Here is a 12994-nt window from a genome sequence, read left to right on the forward strand (position 1 = left end):
GATTAGATTTGTCTGTTAGTCCCCTTTATTTCTGTCAGTTTCATTTCAGGTAAATTATAACTTTATTAGTCATACAGACTTCTGTGATTATTATGTCTTCTTTATAAATTGACCCTCTTATATTTTGAAATGTCCCTATCTTTGGTACATTATTGAAAATTAATATAACTGCTATAGCTCTCTTTTGCTTTCTGTTAGGATGGTGTTATCTTTTTATCTTTCAACCTATAACTTTATGTATAAAATATTGTCATTAGATGGTGTATAGTTGTTTAGTATGTTTTAACCATTGATGGAGTGTTTATTCAACGTTCATTTAATATATTTATTGAAAAAGTGGAAAAAAGTCCACCTCTTTTATTGTTTCTTTGTTAAGTGTGTACTCCCTGTCAGTGTCTATCTTCTGCTTTCTATTCTTCTTTCTCTTCTCTGCCTTCCTTTTAATTTTTTTTTCAGAATTCCTTTTTAGCTATACTTTTTTTTTTAGTGGTTTTCTAGGGAATACTATATATATTTGTTTTAACCTTTTAAGACTATTAAATCATTTCCCATAAAAAGAAGAATCTTGGAAATATACATATCTATTTACCTAGTCTTTACCCCTTGTATGCTAGGGTTGCCATATATACTACAAGTGATATAGACAATGGAATAATTGTTTTAAATAGATACATTTATTTTTAAGAATTTAAAAGGGAAAATATTTCATAATTACCTATATATTAACCAGTTTTAATCCTTTTCATTCTGTTCTGAAGATCCATGTCTACTTCAGTTATCATTATTTATCTTCCCAAAGAACTTTATTTAGTACCAGTACTAGTGATAATTTTTCTTAGTTTTCTTTTATCTGACACTGTCTCCTTTTTAGTCCTTTTTATTGAGGAATATAGTTACTTAATATAGAATTATGATTTTACTCCCCCCCCCCAGTATGTTAAAGATATATTCCATAGTTTTCTGGGCTTCATTGAAATAAAAAACGTTTGGGAGTAGTTAGTATAGAAAGTAGTTGAAGCAAAAGTTCAGGCTAGCAAAGCAGGATGTGATTGTTACTTTTCAAAGGGTACTTATGAAGAGTTCTTAACTAAACAGTTTGTTTTATGTGTTTTTCTCTGTGTCCTTTGACAATTTTGAATAAATGAGCTTCTTTTGACAGGGGTTTGTTTTATTTATATTGTTTTCTTACCCAGAAAGTCATACAGAAAATAATTATTCTATATTTTTAATGGCTAAGTTTGCTTTCATGATATTTACAATAAATTAAGTTAGAGAGTAAATGAATGACTTTGTTAGAGAGAAAAGCAGAAGTAAAAAGATTGGAATATTTTAATTAATTCATAATATTACCACTGGTCAAGACATAGAGGTATGGAATATTTCGTGAATTTTGTTGCGTTATAAATATTTGATATGAGTTCTCTTAACACAGAATTGATTCTGTGTGATTCTCTTGAAATAACATTTCTTAATTGAAGATAAATGGGAAATATACCTTACAACCTCTGAATTTAGGGAATATGAAATTAACCTTCCAAATATATGTGTTTGATTTGAATGGCATATTTTTTCACTTTTACATAATTGTCTCATGTCAACTCCCATGATAATCATACAGGAGAGAGGAAACTGTTGTAGTTTTTGCATTGTTTTTAAAACATACTACCATCCTTGATCTTATGAGAAATTTAGAAATAATATTCCGTGGACATGGAAGATAAATAAATTTCTCTTGAAACAGAAATGCTCAGTTTTGAGAAACACTTTAGTGTTGTAATGTCTTTTATTAGTGATTCTCAAGTTCTACCGCATTTTACTCTATCAAATCTGTCATCTATCCATAGATCTATCCTCTATCACTTTATCTTCCATAATTTATCTGTGTGTCTCTATCATCTGTCTAGCTTATTAATACATAAGTTATCATTCAGATTCCATTACTGATCATTTTTCTTTTGTGTGTCATCTATCCATCCATCCTGCTATTAAATATAATAGGAAGAAGAGCATGGCAATGGAAAAACAAGGGCTTTACCTCCCATGTGAAAGGACAGTGATGACAGTGGTCTCTGAGGTGATGATGTATAAGGAGAAAACAAGAGAGCATGAGGACAAAGGGCCATTAAATTCAGGGACTCATCTAGCAGGAACTCTTGACTTATTACTACGTTCAAATTTGGAAAATCAGAGTAGAGCTGCCTCCATTCTGTGCCAGCTTTCATGAGAAAATTTAGTCTAAATATGGTAACTGCCTTCTCAGTCCACTTATGCTACAGTGTCTTAAAACTAAGTTTTAATTATATGAAGTTACTACCTCAATGTACATTAAAGTAGACCATGGATTGGTAAGCCTTTTCTGTAAAGGGTGAAATAACAAGCAATTTCAGTTTTGTAGAATGTGTGATCTCTGTTGCAGCTGATCTGTTCTGCTCTTGCAGTGTAAAAGCAGGCAAACACAGTATGTAGTTGAATGAGTGTGGCTGTGTTTCGGTAAAACCTTGTTTACAACAGCAGGCTTTGTGCTTCAGTACCACATCCTGAACTAAAGCATTGGCTAAACCAGAACCTGGAAAATAATCAGATTAACCCCAGTACATGGTAAATGTATCTGAAAATTATTTTTCCATTTTACTTTCATGAAAATTATTATTAATAATTCTGCTAAATCTCATTCACAGGAGAGTGCTCTAAGTGAATACTATATGCCATCATAACCTAAGCAATGTAAAACCAATGTAAGTTACTGGAGTGATATGAACCCCTTTCCAGTTACAACCAATAAATTATATTTTAAATTTAGCATATTTTTCCCACAAGTTCCCAAGGATTGTGACCAAAATCGTACCTGCATTCTTTTCCTCTTAAGTACATTTCAGGTCAAAATATTGTCTCTCAATTCCTTGGTGGTATCCGGTCTCCTTAGGCTTTGACTTCAGTCCATTTTGATTTCACCTGAGCAGTTTTTATAATTGTTTCAACATCTCATAATAGGATTTGTATGTTCCAAAGCTATCATATAATCTAGTTTATAAAAATGTGAAAGAATCAACAGTATAAATAACTAATGAACACAATCTTTAATCCAATTAAACTGTTTTCCAAATTTTCTCCATGTTGTCTACATTGGAGGGTTTACAGGAAAGAAGGAATATCTAAAACCTGCTAGTTTAAATTTGGGTTATTACTTTTTCTTCAGTCATTTGAATATGTACCTTTATGTTTAGTTGAAACTTATATTACCAGGTTAGTGTTAATATTCTATTAAAGGCTCACCCAAATCAATTAGAAAAAGACAAGTATTCCAGTACAAAAATAGGAATACATATAAATGAACAAATCAGAGAAGGAAAGTACCGTGAATGGCCAAGAACACATAAAAACATACTCAACCAGGCTGCCACACAAGCCCTCTGCAATGGCCCACACTCTGTGGACTGTGTTTGTTTCTGGATAAATCTACTTCTTACCTAAAAAAAAATAATACTCAACCATATCAACCTGGTAATGAAATAACTACATACTAAATAATTATCAATTGTTATAAATATATAATGAAATTATTATTTGTGTGTGTCTTTAAACATGGTCACAAACACACAAATAAATCAGAAATTTTTTCACCTATTAGATTAATGGTACATTTATAAGCAAAGTATGGAGAATTTGGAATTCTTTGTGTGTTAGTCTGTCCAAAAGACTGAAAAATATGTCTTAGATGGGAATTAGCACATTTTGACAAACAATTTTATATTTAGAAATTTACCTATAGGACATAATAGGGAGTGTTCAAATGTGTATGTAAACTCAAGGGTACTTATTACAGCCTTAATTATACTTGTAAAATTATAAGTAATCTGTTTATCAAATAATAATGCTAGGGAAATTAATAATGCACTTATCCAATTTAATTGTATTTAATATATTGAAATTAATTGACTTTAAAATCTAGGTTTTTCAAAAGTTTGGCCATTAGTTCCTGAGTATCAACTATGTTTGAAACATTAATATTGTATTTTATTCACATAAAATGAAATATGTATGTTCTTGTTTAGATATGGTCAATAAACTTATTTTATAGGAAGACTGTTCAAAAACTGTTGATGGTGAGTTTGAATCATTATTTTACTATTGTGTATGCATGTGTGTGATGTGTAGTCTCAAATTTATATATTTCAATTATATATAGCATTTATTGAATTCTTAGTATGTGTACCATATGCTGAAATAAACACTTTTTCATGGATTATTTCATTTAATACTAATAATAACCATACAGTATAGGATATTCATTCCTTTTTTTAAGATAAGATAGAGGCTCGTTAGAAACTAAATTTGATTGTGCAATTAATTCTGTTATTCACAACTTAAGAAAAACACAATCAGTGTCACAGCCTTTGGAAAATGAAAATAATACTTATATTTTGCTACATCTCCTCTTGTTTGGGGGGAAAGATACACATTTTTGAGGTCATCTTTATTTTCTCTGTGTTGTTAAGGTCAGAGCCATGTGAATTCTGAAGTTTAGTTCTTTAAACTTAAAAGTATAAGTGTTGAGATACTGCAGGAACAGGAGAAAAAGACGAATAGGACATTGGTTTGTTGGAAATTCTGTGGTATAAATTTACAAATTGTAGAATGACTTGTTGCAATATGGGGTGCCAGTGCTTAGGAGATGAGGCAGTGTTCCTTGGGAAGCTATTTCATAGAGACTGGGATGTCATGGGGGCACAAATCAAAGTCCAAAAAGAAATGGCCAATAAGAAGAGTATCACTAAATGGAAAAACTCAACTTTAACGCAGAATTGATGACAGGTAACACCAAAAGAAATACTATAAATAGCAGGGAAAGGACCAATGAGGATCTTGGAGTTGAAGGTACAATCCCTAACTGCTATAGATTCAAGTGTCATAATGTTCTAATGAAATATTTTTCAAATTGTACTTTATGACCATATGGTGTAGATGATAAACTATCTACTTCATATGAATATGTGTTCCATAATCAATTCACTTTTCTCCAGTTGTCTGTATTCATTCTAACCACTTTTCTAAAGACAGTACCTTGTGTCTTACAAATACTGTTCATTAGTAATTCTGAGCTAGTAGCTAAAATGTTGGCCAGAATGATAAGCAGAGTGAGTTGCAACAGAAAGTTTTGCCTGACTTTGCCATAGCAGTGGCTAAAGTACATTTTAAAAATTGGATAGTTTATAGCAAGAAATGTGTGTTACGCTATTCCAAAGTTTGCCATCTTATTTTCTGGTAGCTTGAGGGGAAATGAGCCTGTATAAGATATTCATAGCTGGGGCCCTGGAACAGAGAATACTGAAGGAAAAATCAGTCATAGTTAAGTAAGGCTGCATCTGTCATGGCGGACTGCTGGACACAGAGCTGCTCAGCCTCTGGTTTTGACGGATGCAATTTGGGGGTGTTTGAATATGGTAAATCTCTTTAAGGATAATAAAACTAATGATGGTGAAGTGTTTATAATATTACTAAACTAATATGTGAATGAGGGAATGAATTAATAGGGTCAAAAGTAAAATACAGAAAGTTGGGATAAACATATAAGAATGACAGGATATAAAAACTCAACATTTGGCAATAATCACAATACTTGTTTCAACCAAGAAAATCAAAAGATGCTAAAACTTGAGAAAATTTGAGGGAAACAATACATTTTAAAATATTTTTTAAAATATTTATTTTATTGAAGTATAGTTGATTTACAACTATAAGACTTTTAAGTCTGAAGTTTGGTCAAAATGATAGTATAAAAGAATACGTAGGGGAGAATATCTTGAAGCACATGGTTTCAGGTGTACGTGCTCAGGAAGTATGAAAGTGTAGAATAAGAGCATGAATACTTTGATACCAGTGGGTTTTATATGTATCTGCATTTGAACCATTTATAATAGAACGTGTTTTTACTCACAGTTCCTTCACTTTGCTCGATTTTTCAAAGTTCAGCCATATTATAGCATGGATTGGAACTCCATTTCTATTTATGGGTGAGTAATACCCCATTTATAGATCACATTTTGCTTGCTTATTCATTCATCAATTTATGGCATTCTACTAACTTATTTCTGCTCTTTGGCTGTTTTGAATAATCTTGCTATAAATATTTATATGGAGATTTTTGTGTATATGTATATCTTTAGTTCTTTTAGGGATAAGAACACGAGAAGTTGCCTGACTAGGATTTTAAGATCGTACTTGGCTTCGTTTGAAGGTGTACAAGTCTGCACAGTGAACATTTGGTTGAATATTGGTGGAAACTCTTCCTGTAGAAATAAGTAAATTGAAAAACCAAAATAAACACAGTTGAAGCCCATTGCCTCATACCTGGTTCATTCAATTTGAATATATTTAATTTATATTGTTGTGCGTTTTTGCTTTTGTGTTCTTGTTTTAAATATTATGGAATCAATGTTGGTTTGCATACAAAGGATTTCATTGTCTTACAACATTAATTATGATGGAGAAAGGGCATCTTGAATAAGTGAATTAAATATTATTCAAGGATAGTAGGATCATTCAAATAGGTAGAATTCTGCCACGGAAATAAATTGATTTTACTCATAATGTTCATGAAGAACTAAAATGAAAAATTTTCTCTCACTGGTTTAATAGCTGGTGTAGCCTCCCTTACTCATTTTCATCTCCAGTTTTCCCATGTAAATTAAGTGGCTTAGTATGTTTCTAGGATTATGGACGCCTGTGTTATTTCTTGGTTATTTTCAGGATCTGTCCTTTCTTACAGGCGAACAGCAAAAGGTGTCTTTTTAAATGAATGTGTCTGGATCATGTATATATACATTGTGAAAAATCTGAAGAAAATGAGAAACAAAATGACTGTTGTTGAACAGTACTATATTCTCAAGGTCTTTTCCAGTCAGTCATCTCTTTGTACCAGGTGGCCGAGGTATTGGAGCTTCAGCTTTATCAACAGTGCTGCCAATGAATATTCAGGGTTGATTTCCTTTAGGATGGACTGGTTTGATCTCTTTGCAGTCCAAGGGACTTCTCCAACAGTACAGTTCAAAAGCATCAGTTCTTCAGGTACTGAGATTCTTTATAGTATAACTCTCACATCCATACTTGACTACTGGAAGAACCGTAGCGTTGACCATACAAACCTTTGTTGGCAAAGTAATGTCTCTGCTTTTTAATATGCTGTCTAGGTTTGTAATAGTTTTCATTCCAAGGAGCAAGCGTCTTTTTAATTTCATGGCTGCACTCACCATCTGTAGTGATTCTGGAGCCCAAGAAAATACTAGCGTGTGAGATGCGTGCAATTGTGCGTTAGTTTGAGCATTCTTTGGCATTGCCTTTCTTTGGGATTAGAATGAAAACTGACGTTTTCCAGTCCTGTGGCCACTGCTGAGTTTTCCAAATTGGCTGGCATATTGAGTGCAGCACTTTCACAGCATCATCTTTCAGGATTTTAAATAGTTCAGCTGGAATTCCATCATCTCCACTAGCTTTGTTTGTGTTGATATGTCCTAAGGTCCACTTCACTTCACACTCCAGGTTGTCCAGTTATAGGTGAGTGACTGCACCATCATGGCTTTCTGAATCATTAACACATTTCTTACACAGTTCTTCTGTGTATTCTTATCACCTTTTCTTAATCTCTTCTGCTTCTCTTAGGTCTTTACTGTTTCTGTCCTTTATCATGTCCATGCTTACATAAAATGTTCCCTTGATGTCTCCAACAAGTATTTTCTTGAAAAGATCTATGGTCCTTTCCATTGTATTGTTTTCTTGTATTCTTTGCATTGTTCATTTAAGATGGTCTTCTTATCTCTCCTTACTATTCTCTGAACTCTGCATTCAGCTGGGTATATCTCTTTCTCCCTTGCCTTTCACTTCTCTTATCCCCTTAGCTATTTGTAAAGCCTCCTCAGGCAATCACTTTGCCTTCTTGCATCTTTTTCTTTGGGACAGCTTTGGTCACTGCCTCCTGTACAATGTTATGAACCTGCATGAATAGTTCTTCAGGAACTCTGTCTACCAGATCTAATTCCTTGAATCTATTAGTCACCTCCACTGTACAATCATAAGGTATTTGATTTAGGTCATACCTGAATGGCCTAGTGGTTTTCCCTACTTTCTTCAATTTAAGCCTGAATTTTGCAATAAGGAGCTCATGATCTGAGCCACAGTCAGCTACAGGTTTTGTTTTTACTGACTGTATAGAGCTTTTTCATCTATCACTGCAAAGAACATAGTCTGATTTCAGTATTGACTATCTGGTGATGTCCGCGTATAGAGTCATCTCTTGTGTTGCTGGAGAAAGGTGTGTGCTTTGAGGGCTACTCCATTTCTTCTAAGGAATTCTTGCCCACAGCAGTAGATTTAATGGTCATCTGAATTAAATTTGTCCATTCCCATCCATTTTAATTCACTGATTCCTAAAGATATCAATGTTTAATCTTGTCATCTTCTGCTTGACCATGTCCAATTTACCTTGATCCATGGACCTAACCTTTCAGGTTCCTGTGCAGTAATGCGTACCGCATCAGATATTACTTTGACCACCAGATATATCCACAACTGAGTATCATTTCTGCTTTCACCCAATTGCTTCATTCTTTCTGGAGTTATTAGTAATTGCCCTCTGCTCTTCCCCAGTACCATATTGGATACCTTCCAACTTGGGGGGCTCATCTCCTGGTGTCATATCTTTTTGCCTTTTCACACTGTCCATGTGGTTTTTCAGGCAAGAATAATGGTGTGGGTTGCCATTTCCTTCTCCAGGGGACCAGGTTTTGTCTTTTCAGTTCAGTTCAGTCACTCAGTCATGTCCAGCTCTTTGCGGCCCCATGAACTATAGGACGCCAGGCCTCCCTGTCCATCACCAACTCCGGAGTTCAATCAAACTCACGTCTGTCGAGTCAGTGGTGCCATCCAGCCATCTCATCCTCTGTCATCCCCTTCTCCTGCCCCCAATCCCGCCAGCATCAGCGTCTTTTTCATTGAGTCAACTCTTCGTAAGAGGTGGCCAAAGTACTGGAGTTTCAGCTTTAGCATCATTCCTTCCAAAGAACACCCAGGACTGATCTCCTTTAGAGTGGACTGGTTGGATCTCCTTGCAGTCCAAGGGACTCTCAAGAGTCTTATCCAATACCACAGTTCAAAAGCATCAATTCTTTGACGCTCAACTTTCTTCACAGTCCAACTCACATTCATACGTGACTACATAGCCTTGACTAGATGGACCTTTGTTGACAAAGTAATGTCTCTGCTTCTGAATATGCTATCTAGGTTGGTCATAACTTTCCTTCCAGGGAGTAAGCATCTTTTAATTTCATGGCTGCAGTCATGATCTGCAGTGATTTTGGAGCCCCAAAAAATAGTCTGACGCTGTTTGCACTGTTTCCCCATCTATTTCCCATGAAGTGATGGGACCAGATGCCATGATCTTTGTTTTCTGAATGTTGAGCTTTAAGCCAACTTTTTCACTCTCCTCTTTCACTTTCATCAAGAGGCTTTTGAGTTCCTCTTCACTTTCTGCCAAAAGGGTGGTGTCATCTGCCTATCTGAGGTTATTGATATTTCTCCTGGCAATCTTGATTCCAGCTTGTACTTCTTCCAGCCCAGCATTTCTCATGATGTACTCTGCATAAGTTAAATAAGTGGGTGACAATATACAGCCTTGACGTACTCCTTTTCCTATTTGGAACCAGTCTGTTGTTCCATGTCCAGTTCTAACTGTTGCTTCCTGACCTGCATATAGGTTTCTCAAGAGGGAGGTGGTCTGGTATTCCCATCTCTTTCAGAATTTTCCACAGTTTATTGTGATCCACACAGTCAAACGCTTTGGCATAGTCCATAAAGCAGACATAGATGTTTTTCTGGAACTCTCTTGCTTTTTCCATGATCCAGTGAATGTTGGCAATTTGATCTCTGGTTCCTCTGCCTTTTCTAATACCAGCTTGAACATCAGGAAGTTCACGGTTCATGTATTGCTGAAGCCTGGCTTGGAGAATTTTGAGCGTTACTTTACTAGCGTGTGAGATGCGTGCAATTGTGCATTAGTTTGAGCATTCTTTGGCATTGCCTTTCTTTGGGATTAGAATGAAAACTGACGTTTTCCAGTCCTGTGGCCACTGCTGAGTTTTTCAAATTGGCTGGCATATTGAGTGCAGCACTTTCACAGCATCATCTTTCAGGATTTAAAATAGCTCAACTGGAATTCCATCACCTCCACTAGCTTTGTTCGTAGTGATCGTTTCTAAGGCCCACTTGACTTAACATTCCAGGATGTCTGGTTCTAGGTGAGCGATCACACAGGTTTTTTCTTTTACCGAATGCCATTTAAATGGAATCAAACATTACATAGTATCTAAGGTCTAGTTCTTTTTACCTTGCAATTTGAGTTCTCCAGTTTACTTGCACGCCTTTATCCTTCAGAGACCTGTGTTCTGTTATTGATGTACTCCTCCTAAATTCCATGTTGATAAAAGACAGGCCAATATTACTCCATCTTAATTCCACTTAGGTCTTGCTGCTGCTGCTGCTGCTAAGTCACTTCAGTCATGTCCGACTCTGTGCGACCCCGTAGATGGCAGCCCACCAGGCTCCCCCATCCCTGGGATTCTCCAGGCAAGAACACTGGAGTGGGTTGCCATTTCCTTCTCCAATGCATGAAAGTGAAAAGTGAAAGTGAAGTCACTCAGTCGTGTCCAACCCTCAGCGACCCCATGGACTGCAGCCTTCCAGGCTCCTCCATCCGTGGAACTTCCCAGGCAAGAGTACTGGAGTGGGGTGCCATTGCCTTCTCCAAGCCACTTAGGTCTTACCCCTCTCTAAAGTCTTTTTCCATTTGATTCTTTTTGTAAATAATTTCCATTTATCTTATGAAATGTCTCCTCTATTTTTCTATTCTTGCCATTGGTCCATTTGTTCAGCATGTTTGTAATAGATTTTCAGAGTTCTTATCTCTTACTTCCAGAATATGGGTCTCACAACAAACATCCTTTTTATTTGACCCATCACAAGGCATTTCACAAAATCTTTATTTGGTGTAATGTAACTTTAGAATTTCTCAGTTTAAAAGATAACTGCTATGTTACTAATTTACGTAGAGTGGTAGAGAGGATTATTGACTATTTGCAGAATGAAGAGTTCAGAGAGGAAATAAATGAAGAAGTGAAATGACGAAGACGATAAAGGAGCAAGGAATTTTTATTTGGTGAGGACTAGAAATGCGAGGATGCCTGTACAATAAATAATTATTATAGAACCAATTGTTCTGTTGATTTTTAAAATAATTTCTTGCATTTTTCTGATCTGATTTGTATCCTATGTGATGTTTTGTTGCAGGTCAAAGGCTAGAACAAGTTATCATACTTACAGGGAGGAAAGGTGAGCAGCTACTCTGGTGCTATTGAAATTTTGGTCTGTGTTCTGGCCAGTGATGTCACAAATTCAAGTTTTGTGAGCTCATTTTTTCAGGTGACCAGGGTGCATATTTTTATGATGAATTTTCCCCCATAGGTATATCTACTTTGTTAATGGAATCTTCATTATTTTTCCCTCTATTAAAGAAAATAATTTGGTTAACATTTAAGAATCATTGATAGATTAGCTTTTTATACTATTTTATTATGTGTGAAAATAACTTTTTAGTGAAATTTAAATGTGCCAAAATATTTATCTTTTTGTTACTAGCATTTCAGAATTTAGATATTTCTACTCATATTTCCACTATAATCAAACCTTATTTGCTACTTAATTTACAAATGCTGCCCCACTATGGCTCAGATGAGAAAGAACCTTCCTGCTACACAGGAAACACAGATTTGACCCCTGGGTCAGGAAGATCCCCTGGAGAAGAGAATGACTACCCACTGCAGTATTCTTGCTTGGAGAATTCTGCGAACAGAGTAGCCTAGCGGGCTATAGTCCATGGGGTGTCAAAGAGTCAGACTCCACTGGGAAACTAACACTTTCACCTCACTACTCCTCGAAATTTTAGTTGACTTAGTTGTTTTGGATGTTCTCAATAGATTTTAATTTTATACAGAGAAATCCAGGGTCGTGTGCCTTTTGTGCTATGAGGGTTCTATTGTTCAAATACTAAACAAATTGTATTCTGTATATGTATTGTTTTTTGTTAACAACACAGTACGTAAGCCTGAAGGAAATGAGCCTGGCTATGAAAATGCTTATTTGTTGGGAGGGTGCTTGTCTGGATCGATGATGAGAAAAACTGTCTGAGGATGCTGAGGGACTCATTCCAGATGTCAATCTGAGGTCCAGATAAATGCCCCTCTTACCGGACAAATAAGAACCTCAGAGCCTGGCTTTGACTACATAACACTGCTGTGAGCATGCCTTTTCTTTCTTCCAGAGCAAGTCATCCTATTCTACATACTCATGCCTCTTATGAGGCATGTAGATATGCTAAGTGACCCAAGACTTGCTTCATTTTGAACCCAGTTGTAGACAGAACTTTTTAAAGGAATTGTTCTTGAGTAATAAATGAGGGGGGAAAAATGTTGAAGTAAGAAAGGGTTGAGCAACTGTAATGGGTACTGAAAGCATCATTTGTGGTTGGGCTGGAAGAAGGGAAGATTGCATGACTAATAAATTTTGACAATGAGTTTTGACAGTATTAGTGCTTTGTTATTTTTACTCTTGAATATTTTTGAGACTATGTCTTTTTTTTTCTTTTTGTTTGTTTTTATTTTTTTCTGCTACGCTTTTCTGAGGTAGAAGGACTGAAATGAGGGCCTCTACTTCAGAGAACAGGGGTGAGTAACTGTACCAGGATCCTTTAAAATTCATATGTCTTGTGCACTGTGCCACACCCTGAAGTCTTAAGTGTTCATCTGTTCAGTGGCTTACTGGATAATATCTTCATGATGTGTCCTTTTCTTTAGTGATTGCCTCTAGCCTCATTTCCAAATTTTAAGTTTTCTTTTATCTGAGTTTTGGGTAAATTGACAAATACAGAATCTTGGGAAATTGTTGTTTTATA

At 35.5% G+C, this 12994-nt stretch overlaps 1 non-coding gene across 1 annotated transcript; it reads left to right on the forward strand.

The window, feature by feature from the left end:
• Positions 1-12204: 12204 nt before the first annotated feature.
• On the forward strand, positions 12205-12271 carry LOC138984523 (small nucleolar RNA SNORD109A). Its single transcript, XR_011461812.1, has one exon. It is a non-coding gene; the product is annotated as a small nucleolar RNA SNORD109A (small nucleolar RNA).
• The last annotated feature ends 723 nt before the right edge of the window (positions 12272-12994 follow it).

The sequence above is a fragment of the Bos mutus genome, chromosome 21 (genome assembly GCF_027580195.1).
Source record: "Bos mutus isolate GX-2022 chromosome 21, NWIPB_WYAK_1.1, whole genome shotgun sequence".
In the NCBI taxonomy this organism is placed as follows: domain Eukaryota; kingdom Metazoa; phylum Chordata; class Mammalia; order Artiodactyla; family Bovidae; genus Bos; species Bos mutus.